Raw genomic sequence first — 17,117 nt, 5'->3', positions numbered from 1 at the left:
GGAAGTCACTAAGCTTCATTCTTACGGTTTTTAGTTTATGTTTTAGGTACTTTTGGTTCGAAGGGGAAGAGCTCAGGATGATTGCGTTGCACACACTAAATTGTTTGCATTTTACATGACTCTAATGTATTTGGATGTTTTTTGACATACTTTGATTTTATCATGGTTTTATGAACACGTTTTGAATGATGGTTTTATTACTTTAAAAATTAAAAATTTTGGTCTTAATTTTAGGGATGTTTCAAGTTGGTATCAGAGTCTTGGTTTGAGAGATTTAAAGATACCCTCGGGTGTGTCTAAAATCAAACTAAGGATTTGGTAGGTTTTATAAAATGGATGTTTTATAAAAAGAATGTCCTAACAAAATAAAGGGGTGTGGTGCATGCAATCGACTGAGGTTGGAACGACCAAAAAATACAACCAATTTAAATTTTTCAAAAACAACCCGATTTCATTAAATTGTTTACAAAAAGGTTTTCAATACAAATCATTTAGAGTATTCCCAGAATAGCATTGCTACAAAATCATGAGGAGCGGTACGATCACGCCTTCGCCTTGCCACAGTCTCCTGAAGAACCTGAAAAAAAAAACATTAAACCACAACTGTAAGCCCGAAAGCTTAGTGAGATACCCCCAAAATGCCAACCACATATACGCCCTTCCAGGCTACGACCTTCCGATGCAAAACATATTGCCTTCCGTCCCATAACTTATAAAACATACATAACATAACAGAACATAGAACAGCCATGCATATCGGGTCTACTGTGTGACTGGTCCGCCGTATCGGCCTTCAGTCCACCAGATCCATCCTCCGAGTCTAGTCATGTCCTTCGAGTCTACAGTGTGGTTGGTCCGCCCGCACTGGGCCTTCAACTCACCTGGTCCACTCTCTGAGTCTACAGTATGACTGGTCCGCCCGCATCGGGCCTTCAGTCGGCCTGGTCCACTCTCCGAGCCTCGACACGTCTGGTCCGCCCACGTGGGGCCTACAGCATATCCGGACCGCTCGCTGGGCCTTCGGAATAACCGGTCCGCCCTGAGTATCTTGGCCTACAGCACAAAGCAGGACCGCCTCAACCCATCTCCAGTCCAAACAACCATGTACGCATAAACGTTTAATCATATAACAGTTCACATTCAAACAAGCCGATCTAGCAGATCACATAGCATAACATACTCTAAGCAGGATACCGACCTAACAAGTCATTAGCATAGCATCTCCCTATCTCTCAGGATACTGATCTCAATCAGGTCTCTAACATATACCGTCCTAACTCTCAATATGCAAGCATATCACAACAACAAAGTAATAACAACTACCCGGATCTCAATCCGATAAGGGCCGGCCTTGGTGCCTTAGACCCTGTTGATATAGTGAGGATAACTCACCTCGAAACTGCCGGCTGAAAGGATAAGATCCCGCTGCTCCAACTCTGACACGAACTCTTCCACTGAACACCAAAACATTCAATTCAATAAATACCCTTAATTACCAAAATACCCCTGGAGGACAACTGGTCAACCTTGGACAAAGTCAAAGTCAACCCCTGACTGACCCTACTCGCCGAGTCCCTATGCTCAGAACTTCCCTCCATCAGCGACCCAACTCGCCGAGTCACCCCAAGACTCACCGAGTCCAACAACTCTGAGTCCACTCGCACCCAACTCACCGATTCTCGACTCAACCAGGAAATATTGGGACTCTTCGACAAGACTCGTCGAGTCCAAGAACAGACTCGCCGAGTCTAAGGCTATCTTCAACCTACTCGCCGAGTTGTTCTTCCAACTCGCCGAGTTCCAGGCCATCTTCAAGCAACTCGTCGAGTCCACCCATGTGACTCGCCGAGTATCACCGATCTGAATCAATTCAGAAGCACTCCAGGCCATGCAATTGATCCAAAACATAGATCCAACCTCCTACAATCCATCCATCACGTAAAGTGGCAAACTTTACGTGAATCTAAAGATATCTAGGCCTTACTCACCTTAGAACTAAGGTTTGGGACATGATAGCTCCATTAACAACACAAGAACAGGGGCTTTAATGCTCTTAAGATCTTCTCCACTCCAGATCTAAGGTAGCAACCTCAGATCCATCCTTCAAACTCAATATGTCACACAACTAAGCTTCCCACACAACCCCAAAATGAGAATCTAGGAGAACACAGCCCAAGAACGAAAGTATTACCTCCAAAGAAGGCCCCAACAGCAATGAAACTCGAATCCAAGCAAAGCCCTTTGATCCAAGCCTCTTCTCCTTCAAGATTTCTTCAACAAGCACCTCTCCAAGCTCCAATTTGCTCAACAATGGGGTTCCTCCACGAAATTAGGGTTTCTGGGACTCAAGGGGGATCAAGGAGGCTGTGGAGGAAACATAATGGCGTTTATATATTGCTCATTCCCCGGATTTAGGGTTTTCTTCGCCCAGCACCTACTCGCCGAGTCCATCTTTGGACTCGCCGAGGAGGTCGCTTGACACACAACCACAGTCGCGACTCTACTCGCCGAGTCCATCCATGGACTCGCCGAGTCGCCCTTCAAGATTTACACTTTTAGCCCTTCAACTCTATTCTTGCTATTCCGGGATGTTACAGAGGTCAAGTAAGTTTTCCCAAAATCCATATACATGTTTATGTTATGCTTTCATTTGTGAATTTGTGGATTGCATACTTGATTAGGGCTAGAGATCTACTGAAAATTTCATGATAGAGTGTTAGGAGATATGCCTTTGTATGCCTATTATATAGGCTTGTAAACTTGCATGCTAGTACTAATTAGTTAATGATAGGATGGTCTTTTTAGGTTATGCTTGATTCTGATTACTCAATGCTCGAATGTTGCTTGCTTTTTGCTTTTTAGGAGTTATCATTAACTTTATCTAACTAGTAATTGAATATTCTAAATTACATATTGCTGACACTATATAATTTTAGAAGGTTAGGTTTTAACTCTATTGCGCAACTCGTGTTTGAGTTCAACTGTTGTAGTTTGAGACCTTTCATTCGAAGAATTATTTAGTGTCGATGATACGTAATTGTATTCATGAGCTAGTTAGAGAGTGTTAGTGGGAGTTCCTTTGGCAGCTGATGGCAAAGGGTGGTATGGTGACTGACCTAGGAGAGCCTAGGAAGAGATTTAGTGTCAGGAGCCTTGTCTTATTGAGGGTTGAATGGGAGTGACTTGGAGGATTCATAGAAATCCTTGAGGAAAGTATGGATAGATGTGGAAGGTAGTATCGGCCCGTACTACTGAAAGTAGGGATTCGTACTTGATTCAAGGAAAGTTATGATGATACCACAAAGCTTGTAGAGCATGAGACTTCTCCATGTATATATATATATATATATATATATATATATATATATATGTATGTATGTTCTAATGGTTTATGTGGTCAATTTTTAGTACAGTGGCCACACGAGGAGGTTCTGACAGTAGTTCTGGTTTGGGCTCTAGATACCGATAGTTGGATGAGCAGATATGGGAGTTCATTTCATTTGAGATTTTAAAACCATAACCCCACAAGTTCCATTGAAGTTTTGGGGTTTGGCATTCGTAAAGTCCTTGTAGGTGCATTCCCGAGGATGCCCATGGCTCTCGCTGCGGTTGGAGGGATGTGCACCTGTTCCCGATCCACTAGGGGTAGGAGTATTGATGGCTAACAAAGCAGCTACTACGACTGTTGTGAATGCTGCCTGGAACATAGTGGCATCAAAAGGAGGAGGTGGTTGAGGAGGTTGAGGTGGTGGAGGAGGTGGTGGTATCGATGTTTTGTTATTTTGGTTACGCCTTGGATTTCTGTGTGGCGGCATCTTTTAGCTATACGTTTAAAAAGATGACAACATTGATAAGAATAATCGAATAATGAGAGTGGCTCATGGACTAACCCTCCATAATCCAATATCACAATGAATAGTATGTTTGAATGAAGATGATAGCATTTAGATAATAACTTCCATATGCTTAGATATCTGTCAATAATACTGGAATTACAGATGTAATAAGTTTGGGAAAAATGGCCTAGATGTAGGCCTTACATCAACCAAGATGAGAAAATGTTGACAGAACTATGAATAGATCAACACCTAACAAGTCTAAGATTTACAAATATAGGAAATTAGACCAAAGTTTTTACATAAACTAGGTTATATCCAAAAGATGAGTCGATGAGATTCTATCGGCGACGAGAACTACTAGCATGAGTTCTTGCTCCCGACAGTAGGCGTTCTATGTCCCTTATACGTATGTCAGCTCTCACTTGTTGAGCTCAAAGTTCCCTAACTCCATCTTGGGTTTTAGCAAGTTCTCTCTGTAGAGCTGCATTGCGGACCAGAGTCCTTTTCTGAGCAGACTCTAGTTGGCGAATGCGGACAGTGTTAACGCCAGAGTTGGCGTCAATCTCCAAGACTCGATTGATAGTTGATTGACCCAGTATCGTGTTCCGAAAAATCCTACGAACCATGATGGGTAGGACCCTGTTAGCAGAACCCCCCTCAGTGAGGTTGTAGAAGCTTTTGTCTCCGTTGTAGGGGATAGGTTGACCTTGTTCCTAGCTCTATGTATTGAAGTTTGTGGCCCACAGAGGTGTGGGTCCTTGAAATGCAGGACGGGGGTTCAGGATTGGGTTTTGACCAGCTGGAGGTAGGTTGTTGACTTCAGGCTCCGAGTCAGAACTATCAAAGAAGCCTTCGGCATGTTGATCATCCAAAGGGATTTGGTGATCATCTTCCGGTTCTTCCTCTAGCCATCCAGCGTTGCCTTGGTTTGGGAAGTACGGGTGGCCATGGTGAAATCCCGCCATGATATCTACGCAAGAAAAGAGATATAATAAATAACTAACTAGTCGAACTAACTAAGCTAATCATAGTAAGACCAAATACCCAAATGGTATTTCTTGGTGGTTGTGTTGGTAAGTTTTTAGACTTGTTGCCACATCACAACCATTCTTGGGCATATGCTAATCACTCCTTGGACCAGCATAGTTGATCAAGCTATGCCACTCCCAAGACTGACCATATATCCCCAGGCTTACTTGTGATATTCAACAATCGTAATACTTTTGTTCTTGTCGTTGCGACACCAATTTTAGTATGAATGCAGGCACGTATACTTACTTAAATATTTTATTATTTAAAACTATAAACTCTTAGTCAGAGTGTTTTAATCCTAATGTATTTATAATTAGTATATCTTTTATGGGTTGATATACTATATTCACTATAAACAATGCTCTGATACCAACCTGTCACACCCCAAAAATCAAGAATGGCAGAGACGTTCAGGGGTGGAGGACGTCGTGTACAGTATCAAAACAATGCAAAGTAGTAAACAAGCAACAACATCATCCATTGCATTAAAAGTAAATATTTAATACATGTGTGTTCTTTAATAATAATAATAAGACACCAAAATATGAAATCAAAATAAAAGACGAGTCTTGCCTGTGCTCCGTCTTCTCAAAACCTGGCCATCGTACTTGTCTACTGGTGACCTGAGAATACAAGTTATTTTGAAAGCGAGTATCAACATAAAGCTGGTGAATTCATAAATATTTAAGTGTCATTGTCTTGTTTTGGAAAGCTGTTATGAATGCCATGTAAATCTTTGAATGAAACAATTGATATAAGTATGAAAACCCTAGAAAATCCCATATTTCCTATTAGTATAAGAGTAGTCTTCTACCAAGACCTGAATGTTTTGAAAGTAGTCTTCTACCAAGAACCGTATGTTTGAATGTAGTCTTCTACCAAGACATGTATGTTTGAAAGTAGTCTTCTACCAAGACCTGTATGCTAGAAAGTAGTCTTCTACCAAGACTTATATGTTTTGCTATAACAATGATAGTTTTCCCTCTTTTTGACTATTACTAACAGTACCTAGTCTACCTCATCGTTTATGTGAATGTATCACAAAATAAAGTAATAGGAAAAATATAGCCATGTAAGTGTTATCCTTTTGTATTAGGATCAACTCGACATCGCGACTGCCGAAATGTATAACCTTGAACATCCATAGATTGTTCATTTTCCTCTGTAGCTGGCAGTAGGTTTAAGGAATGGTTAGTCTCGTAAAGGTACCCCTAATATAAGTATCAACCGTAGGCATCCGTAGATGTTCATTACCTCTATTGCTAACAGGTGGATTCCGGAATGGTTAGTCCCGTCTAGCTATCCTTTTGTACTAGGATAGGCAGAACAATTTACAAATATGTACTAGTAACTCATCATATTGAATCTAGGTACAAGTATCCATGTAAGTGTATACAAATAAATGTATATATGTAAATGTATTCATGTAAGCGTATCGATGTAGACGTATTCATGTAACATGTAATGTATAGTATACACTAATAAATGAATTGACTCTGGTGTAATTCCTTGTAATAGGAATAATGTTTTGTATGTCCTAACTATCCCTATAATAGTTAACTGGAAGGTAACTGATTGTTCAAGCAGGGTTATACAACTTTGCTACACAAGAGTGTGGGAAACTGAATGAAGGATGAAAGCTATCATATCAATACATATATAAGAACATAAGTGTATAGATATAGTTTTGATCAAGAAGATGAAAATGGTTTTGTAAGACATTAAAGAGTTTTGAACAATAATTAACAATGACTTGATGTCTTTTTAATAAACATTTCAAAAGTAATACATTTGCTAACAAAGTATTTTTAAGATAGAAAACCATTTCATACATCACATTTTGAAGCATGTGAAATCAGTTGGATGAAAACACAATTATAAATCACATGTGATTGATTCTATAGCATGTTGTTTTCTACTTGTATTCCCCCCCCCCCCCCATTAAAGCATCTAAAATCATTTAAAACATTGATTAAGGGGTATGAACTCACATGTAGTGAGTGGATTGGATTGAAGTGTCGGATACGGTGATATGTGACAAATGGAGACTTGTACACACGCGCGAGCCTAGTTATCATATAATAAACATATATATAACTAATTAGCCAAATTATAAGTAATAAATTATGTTGGGACACACTAGAACATGAAAACACTTTGTTTCAAGTGTTTAAAGATCACAAGGGTTGCATCCAAGTGTTGTAGGGTATGGCTAATGGGTGTAGGGTTCAAGGAAAACTCCAAAGGGAGTTCATAGCCCTAAGGTCCTCAAAAAATGAGTTTACGGTCTTAAACTCATGGGTTTATGGCTGTAAGATCATGATTCCATGACCATTTGATGTTTTGAGGCTTTACAAGACCCTAAGAAGCATTTCTACTTGATGGCTTAGTCCTTGGAAGAGACTAGGGCTCCTTTGAGGAGTTCACATCCCTAGAACCAAATCCCTTAGAGATTACGGCCATAATCTCTCATGGTTATGGTGTTTTTGGTGTTTTCAAGTCCCTAACTTAACTAGGAATGAATCTAGGCTAGTGTTCAAGGCTTATGAAGAGTTAAAGCACACTTTGGCACTCTTGATTGGGGTTCATGGTCCAAGAACTTCTTGGGCCGTGAACACCTTACTCTTGGTGTTCTTGGGGTGTTTTCTAGTCCTACATACATTAGGGTAAGAGTCTAGGCTAGTTTCATTGCAAAAGGAAGGGACTAGGGCACTCTTTTGTCCCTTAAAGAAGGGTTTACGGTCCAAGATGTTCTTGGGCCATAAACTCTTTGATCTTGTTGTTTTCATACGATTTCTAGGTTATTAGACACATATCAAGCCCTATAATACACTTAGATAGAAGTACTCACTATTTGGGACGAAAGGCCGAAGATCCGTAGGAGAGAATGTGGCTTTTGTCTAGTTGGAAATGGAATAAATGAATAAATATGGCTAAGGACCATATATATACCCCTAGGGTTTTAGACCGCAAACTCTATGATTGGTTCATATAATTCCAATTTCTTGGAGTATGAAATGTCATTGTTGCACAATAACCCTAATAGCATCCCCTCTCCTGGTATCTCCTAAAGTGTAAATCATACAATGTTCAAACTTATCCAAAATCATCTTAAAGTTAACAGTAACTATTCTGACTTCTATTGACTGTATATGTAGTACACAATGGAAATTTCGGGTTGTCACAAGTAGTCTCGAGATGGTCTGAATCTCTAGCAGGCAACCCATGCTGAGCTTTACCAAGCATAATATTCTTTGAGTGATCGACCAAATGCACACTTTCTGCCTTGCTTATCTCGATGCTACCATTAGAACAAAATCACTGGCTATAGGCCACAATAGCACATGTATTCTTCATAGAAGGCTCATATAATCCTTCGAGTAAAAGATCCATTCCTGCTACGGTTAGACTTAGACGAGAGCTACATAATAGGGTAAAATTGACCACTCTGAGATTATTTAATCCCATTGTGAGTGACTTAGCATGACCCAATCAATTTGTTATTGTGTTCGTATTTTCAACCCAAAACATAAATATTAATACTGTCCAAACACTGAAACTGCCCGAAACGTTGAACTGCCTGAAATAGGATGTTGCAACAAGGCTGCTTTCCAAAATCTACCGAGACCTCCTTGGTCTCAATTCGTTCGCCAATCATCTGAAATACCGGGTTCCGGCCTGGCTACTGAGCCAATGGACTCCCACTTAGTCGTCTCACACGAGTCCTAAAGGAAATCCTTTTCTGGAACTAGTTGCCACTAGTTATCATGCCACTAAGGCTCTAATAACCTTCTAATCTAACTAATCGGGTCCATATGTCGAGTCCTGACGTCGCCAATTCCAAGGATAAAATTGATTGCTACATGACCAATGGGAGCCTTATATCCCAAACGGCCTCATAAACTCCATTACTTCCATGTTCCCATAACTATAGTGGCGTTCCTACGGTCGTACCGCTAGCTCAACCAGATCTAATCCATCTGGGTAATTCTGAAATCCGATATGTGGATTTGCATATCCTCACTACTGCACCCGAACTGATGGGTACTATTATTCCTTCCACGATCTAAATAACGTTGTCATGCTATCTACGAATTCTAGTGAATGTCACGGCTACACCCGCAGTCTTACTAAACTCTATCACTATCTGCCAACCTCGTGAATGCTACGGCTACACACACAGATTTACAACACTCTAGCACTATCCGTCAACATTGTGAATGCTATGGCTACACCCGCAGAGTTACAACACTCTAGCACTATCGTTCAACCTCGTGAATGCTACGACTACACATGCAGACTTACAACACTCTAGCACTATCTGCCAACCTCGTTAATGCTATGGCTACAGCCGCATACTTACAACATTCTAGCACTATCTGTCAACCTCTTGAATGCTACGGCTACACCCACAGACTTACAGCACCTTCCATACCGGTCGAACACGCACTCGACCTAATACTCAAATAAACTTGAGTCCTAACTGGAACTCTAACCTGGTTCCCGAAACCTGCTGTCTGATGCCAAGGAAAAGCATGAACCAAACATTGGAACATTTTTTGAACTCCCAAATCACCCAATCCTAAACCTAGCCGCCCACTCAACTGCCTTTCCCCCTTACATGGATGCAAAACTCATCCTAGTTTCATACTTATTTCTGATCCTGAATACATGATCGATTCTCCCCCACTTGGATTCTACTAAGTTTTCACAACACATGAGAATTGAATGATTCCCAATCCTTCTTGCTTTCTAATAATCCACTAATGACAACCTATGCTTACCCATGCTCGCGATCACTTACCAGTTAAACCCTAATAACGCGCTTCCTCTAAAGTCTTGAAGAGTATTCTTGAAATCATGTCCAGTCTAACACCATAGTCCACCTCCCATGCTGATAACTAGAGACCTTAATCTTCACCCTGTTGAAAAATCCTCATTCCCACTTTTAATCTTGCAGCACCACTGAACTCTAACCAAACATAGCCCATGCAAAAATACAATTCTATTGAACATCCAATGACTAACCACTTATGCATCTAACACCCGCAACTAACACTACTGTTTTCATGCTACCAGTTCTGTCCTAGCAATGGTAGTGCCTTGAACTCCAAGTTCTTCCATAAACAACTATTAACCATACCTACACAAATGATAGAACCATTAAACTCTGACTTCACTGGAGAACTATCCCACTAATTCCTGACCAAAGGATCTTCCAAATAATACTTCTGAACGGATCCCAACAAAGATCCAGAATAGTAACGGTACACGTGGAACCCACTTAAAGGACTTTTCGGCATGCAAAATGGCATATAACAATCCTTGATAACCCAGACAATGGCAGAGAACCGGCCTGAGATCTAACTTATCCAAACTCAATCAAAATTCCAAATTGATACAGATTCCTGACATCCACCTAGTAGCATTAAAAGATGACATACCCGCAACATTTGTAGGAATCCTCATCACCTTCTCCAGAGATACTTCTACCCTCCTAAGATCATGGTGCAAAACTCTCTTTCGATCTCAATGATAGGGACTAACAATAGGATCCTCCTTCCTGACGGATTCTAGGGATCCACAGGCTCTGGGCTCCTAGTGAGCCCCTAACTTCCCCTCGAAAAATCTAACCTGAAAGGCCTCGAGACTACTATCGAGATCTCCCAACGTCCCTTCCTTGGTTGAAGGAAAGACCACTGAGTTCCATTCCAAAACTCTACAAGTAACATCCGATGAGATGAACTTCTTAGATCACGCATCGATTGGCCCATGCCCTGCTCCTGAGTCGGATCCAGAATCCGAATCCCATTCCTGAATGCTCTACACCATACTGAACTGACATTCCAAAGATCCGAATGTACCCAAGAATCTTTATCCCAAAGGCTTCTGGATTATCCAAGGCTCTCCCTGATTCGAGTATGGATCTTGTGCTTTCAGTAGTACGGGCCCAATACTACCTTCCACACCTATCCATACGTTCCTCAAGAGTCATCCCGAATCCTCTAATTCACCTTCTCAAAATGATACCCTGAATGCTCGCTAACAACGTAACCAAATCTAGCAAAGCATTTCCTAGGCTTTCCTAGGTTCTCAACCTCAAATAGTCCTTAGTTGCTGAAAGATTACCAGAAATGTTAGCTACCTACCTCATAAATATAGCCACATGCAATAGAGATCAAATAATCCTTTGAGTAAAAGACTCAACCCTAGAACAGTTAGACTCAAACGAGAGGTGCGTAATATGGTCAAATCTATCACTCTGAGATTATTCAGCCAGTATCACATGTAACTTAGCATATTCACTTAATTGCTAGCTCACATTACTAAGAGTCCCACAAACCACAAAGCAAGCAGAATTTAGACAATGGAAAATCTAACCCACATATTCCAATCAAATCATTTTGTCCTCTTATCAGGAATCTACATTGGCATGAGATTCTAAGGCTCATACAATCAGGCATAACCTAAACATGTTATCCTATCACTAACTGATCAGTACTATCATGCAACTCAATAAGCACATACAGCAGGCGTAAGGGATCTTCCTAGATCCTTAGCCCTAATCTAGCATGAAGTTCTCATACAAATACAGTAGCCATATATAAGGGACAAAATTGCAAAAATGGTCCCCGTAGTTTCTTATTTTATGTGGTTATGGTCCAAACGTTTGAAAAGTTGCAGATTTGGTCATTTTCAACCATTTTTGTTGCGGTTTTGGTCCCTCATTCGTTAAGTTTAACTGGTTAGCTGTTAACTTTTTTAAAATGACAATTTTACCTTTAGAGACCATTTTCGCAGTTTTTTCTTTTACCATACCATAAGTACCATTTTTGCATACATTCTTTTCGATTTTATTGAAGTATTATATAATAATAAATATTATTTTTAATATATAATATTATATATTAATAAATATTGTTTTATTGGATTATTAATTTATTATGGTTGATTTTTTAATTTGTTTTGTTAGAGTAATTCTTTTTATTGAGTTATTATATTTCAATACATATAGTTTTTAATATATACTATTTATATCATAATAAATATTATATTATTAGATTATTAATTTCTGTTAGTTAATATTTTTAATTCTTTTTTTTAAATTATTTTTATAGGTTTAATTAATTAATTTTTTTCTTCATATACTAAATATTGTTTTATTGGATTATTAGTTTATTTTAGTTAATTCTTTTAAAAGAAACAATTGTCAAAGTAATTATTTTTTATTGAATTATTATATATCAATAAATATAATTTTTAATATATAATATTTATATCATAATAAATATTATATTCTTGGATTATTATTATCTTTTAGTTAATTTTTGTAATTTCTTTTTTTAAACTATTTTTTATTGGATTATTACTTTTAATTTATTATTTTCTTCATATACTAAATATTATTTTATTGGATTATTAATTTGTTTTTAATTATAATAATAGTTCTTGTTAATTTTATTGGTTCCACCACAAAGTCATGGGATACGCAAAACCGATGTCTCTCATCATTGAAATTGTTAGGATCATTGTCAAACAGTTTCATTTCATCCAGCTTATAATGAGAAACCTTGGGGAAAATATCACCACCATCACTCGGTCACCGCCACCACTTATAAATGTTATAGGGGTTTGTTGTGCATTATGTGAGATAAAGGATTCAATTGGATTATGAAGAGGTTATCGCAGGTGGCTACTAGCAACGCTAGGTGGAATATGGTAGGGTATCTATTGAACCTCCAATGATGGTGTTTGGAGGTGATCCTTACTTTTTGGTGAAACTAATAAAATTAAAAACAATTAATAGTATACATTAAAAATAAAATAATAATCCAACAAGATAATATTTATTATATTAAGAAAATAAATTAAAAGTAATATTTCAACAAATTAATAATTCAAAAAAAAAACAAACTACAAAAATTAATAATCCAATAATATATTATTTACTATGATGTAAATATTATATATTAAAAATATTATTTTTTGATATATAATAATCTAATAAAAAAGAATTGCTCCAACAAAAAATAAATTATAAAAAGAGTCAACTAAAAGAAATTAATAATCCAATAAAATAATATTTTGTAATATATAATAATACTGTTAGTCCCAAAACTATAGATCCAAATCAGTAATCAGTGAAGTAATAACAATCAAAATAGAGTGTAGAAGGAGTAGAAGAGAAATAACATCAAGCATGCACACATCTATTGCTCATAAATGTCAAGTACACCTTGAAAGTACACACACATATGTCACTGTTCAGCAACAAGTACAATCTGACACAACTCAGCTACTATAAATAGTATCCCTACCAGCACACGAGTGTGCAGCCATACACGCGTGTGCGGCCACACACCCGTGTGAGGCTGCACACATACAAGTTCAAACACAATTACACTTCTATACAACCACTGACACCCTGATCAGATCTATACAAAATTAATGCCTAGCTCAAAACACAATATTATGGACCTTCAATCTCCCCCTTGGTTTGAGACTAGCATAGTCTTGAACTTCATTCATTTGACATCTTGGTTGGCTTCTCATACAGCTTTAGATCTGATCTTCCCATCAAGCCCATCCACAACCTTCCGTTAATGATTGTAGCCACCATTGCAGTAAACTCTTTGGCAGCTGCTTCCATAACGTCTTTTCTGCAGATGATTTGGTGACGAGCCAAAGTTCGGATATCCCTCTGAAAGACCCCAACTTTCATATTTTTGAAAGATCCAAACTTTCATATTTCACATTATCATTACTCCAAAACATGCTATTTTCATATTCATAAAAAGCAATATTTTACATTGATATAAAGGATTTACAAACTATTGGATACAAACCTTCTATTACAAAGTGTTATATATATTACATAACTACCCAGGATATTGTAATTTATACAAACATAAAAAGTAGTTACAAACTATTCTACATTTTTCAATAGTATGTAAACATACTATTTATTTATCACCTGCAATTGTTAAACATTGATAGGGTAAGCGGTGACGCTTAGTGAGTTCAAAAATAGATACAATATAATGTTATGCCATATATATACTTCAATGTGGCAAGGCAAAGAGGAACAACAAGATGTATGTGAGATCATGTAACAAGCGTTCATATCAATCAAAGACATTATTCAAAGATATTCTTTTCAATTCTTGATATACATCAATAAAGCTTTGGCCCAATTGGCATAGAAGACATGCAATTTCTGATTAACATCTTGTTAGATTTCAGTCTTATAGTCCTGTCTAACCATTTACCAATGCCATAGAATAGAAGTCATTCTCTTACGGAGACATGCTCTACATGGCCAGAGGCTACGTACCAGTACCAATGTGAATCTAAGTCCTTTCACTGATCACATAGTCAAAGGTATTACAATTGCTATAAACATAGCGAATAACACGAGAAAATAACTCAGAATGATAATACTGGAAAGCACATAGCACATATAACACATAACATACAATTGTTCCTAGATATTGAACTCACCTTAAGTTAACCGGGGGTTAAAATAGTAATTTGGACAGCACTTCGGCTTTAAATATGCCTTTCTATGTTGAAAATCGGGAGTTTGTTTGAAAACCGGGCTCCGCGAAGGTAGGGATTCAAAACCGAAAAGATAAAATTTTTGGGCTTCTCGGGGGTCTCGGGACGTGTTTCGGGTGCTAAAATTGATTTCGGGGCTTCGAGGAAAGTTAATATGAAGAAAATATGGAAAGAAGGGCTAAAAGCGTCAAATTTTCAAAGTTAGTCGGCAAGGTTCGCAGGCCCCTTTATATAGGGTCGAGGTTCGGATGTCGGCTTAAGAAGCGAAGCTCGGTGGAAGCAGCAGAGCGAAGCAGGTGGCGCGAGAGGGAGGCTCGGATGCGAGGCTCGACTGCGAAGCTGGTAGGCGCGACGTGGAGGTGCGAGACTCGGACACGAGGGCGAGGCGCGTCGGAAGCCAATTGGCTCGCACTTCGGTCGAATCACTGAGTGGCACGCATCGCTTCTCTGATTGGTCCACGACGTCGGTGACGCAGCACTTCGTGCGAAGTGACGTGGCAGCGACGAGGACTCCGGTGGCACGTACTGTTCATGCGAAAATCTCGGAAATTGAGCCCCGAACTTCTAAAAGCCATAACTTTCGCATACGAGCTCCGTTTTTATGTTCTTTATATGCACGCGTAGCTAAAGTTACGCTCTACAACTTTCGTTTAGACTTCGTTGGCTAATTTTGACCTTAATTTTAATATTATTATTTTTAACACACCGGGACAGGAAAATCCGTTAAAAAATTCATAACTTCTTCATCCGACATCCGTTTTCGTCAGACTTTTTACCGTTGTACTACATATGAAGAGACCTTCGATTCTCGTTTAGGATGTATTGGTAAAATATCGTTCGATCTAAAATTCGAGTTTTTAGCTGTCTACTGCTAAGTTGAAACTTCGAAAACTCATAACTTCCTCATACGAAGTCAGATTTTGGCATTCTTTTTATCGAATTTCTCAGTTTAACAAATACTACGACTTTCATTTAGATTACTAAGGCTAAAAATTAGTTTATCAAAAACTCACTTTTTACATCATTCGGCACCGTGCTGGTTTTGTCGCGGATCTTCGGTTGGTCATAACTTCTTCGTTGTAACTTGGATTTTGACGAGGTTTTCGCCTACAAATTTCTAACGAGATTCTATATAACATCAAATAATAAAATTTTACTTATTTAAAATTTCATATTTTCACTAAATTTCACTATTTGTCTTTTAATTAGAATCTCATAAGACTTCCAATATTTTCTGAGTGATTCTAAACATAGTTTTACTTCATTTCTAGTAAAAACCATCTGTTACAACTCAACACTCAATTTTACATAATATTTCACAATTTTATTCATTACAAAACACGATTTTAAAACGTGTATGTTACACCCTCTCTCTGAATCGAAGAAGATCTTTGGCACTTATCAACCTCTGAACTTGTTCCTGATCCTTGAATTTGATAGCAGCAGTTGCAGTTTCGTCATCATAAGCCCAAAATTCCATTTTATCAAGATATCCTTCATGGAAGTGTTGAGGGATAGGAATTTCCTTTTGCTGCTTAGTCGCAGGCCAATGTATGATCTTTATAGGCTCGCCTGATTCACGATCTAGAATTTCTTTGTCTTTTCGGTACAAGGCTCTTGCAGTCTTCATTGATAGAAAATTTTCTTTTACTTGTTTGTCAAGAAACCTTTTAAATTTTGAGGCATTGGGATCTTCCGAGGGGTTATGGAATGGGGCCCTTGATAGTTCAGCAAGATCCACTTTTGTCTATGAGTTAAAATCATGGGTGCTCTTGTAATACTCAGGAATGCCTGAGTTTCTTTTCACAACCCACATATTTGTTGCAGGATCAAAGGCCCACATTCGAATTCTCGATCTATATCCGTACTCATCACTAAATTTTCTTTTCTTTAGATCAGTTACAGTCAGAACAAGGTCTTTTGCCTTGCGATTCTCATTTCAATTTTTCATGAATAGTAAACCATCACGTTTGTTGGTTGTTATGGTTCTCTTGCCCTGTTTGATTGTTATTCTAGCTCTGCTTCCCTCTGGCTCCTTTCCAAATCTATTGACAGTAGTGGTTGTTCTTCGAGCAGGTGGATCGACTGGAAAGTCTTCAGAGACAGACTGTGTGGGGGTTGTGGGAGGATCATCGACTCCATGTGGCTGTTGAAAAAGAGCCTTGACTTTTTCACCAAAAGCGTCATACTCAACGTTCTTTAAGTTGAAGTAACTAGCTGTTACTAAACCAAGATTCGTCTGTAGATCTTTAATCTGTTTTGTTTTCTCCTCATCCTTTGCTCTCAGATCCTCAATGTAAGAATCGAGTTGATCCATCTAAATGGTCTTCTTAATAAGTTCTTGACAGAGAACCTCGATTTCTTCACGAAGATCAGAAGTGGAAGATTTGTCATCACCTGCACACTCCTCTATAAATAATATTCCTTTGCTATAAGAGGAGGTTGGATTGTGTTGGGCCAGGTGTTTTACCAGCCTTATAGAAGCTTCATCTAATGAAGGTCTGGCGGGAGAATATTCTAGAATTGATGATGAGCCACCAGTCTCAAACATAGTGCTCAGACCTTCATTAGGTTGTTTTGGTGGAGAGTAAGCAGTGGAAGCAGTGATTGTGGAGAGAACTTGAGGAGCACTGCCGATAGTGGGTACCTCCAGACTTGAAAAAGATTGACTTGTTTCCATGGAGGTTT

This window comes from Lactuca saligna, chromosome 2 (assembly GCF_052625555.1).
Source record: "Lactuca saligna cultivar CGN05327 chromosome 2, ASM5262555v1, whole genome shotgun sequence".
NCBI classification, from domain to species: domain Eukaryota; kingdom Viridiplantae; phylum Streptophyta; class Magnoliopsida; order Asterales; family Asteraceae; genus Lactuca; species Lactuca saligna.
This window is presented reverse-complemented; position numbering follows the sequence as displayed.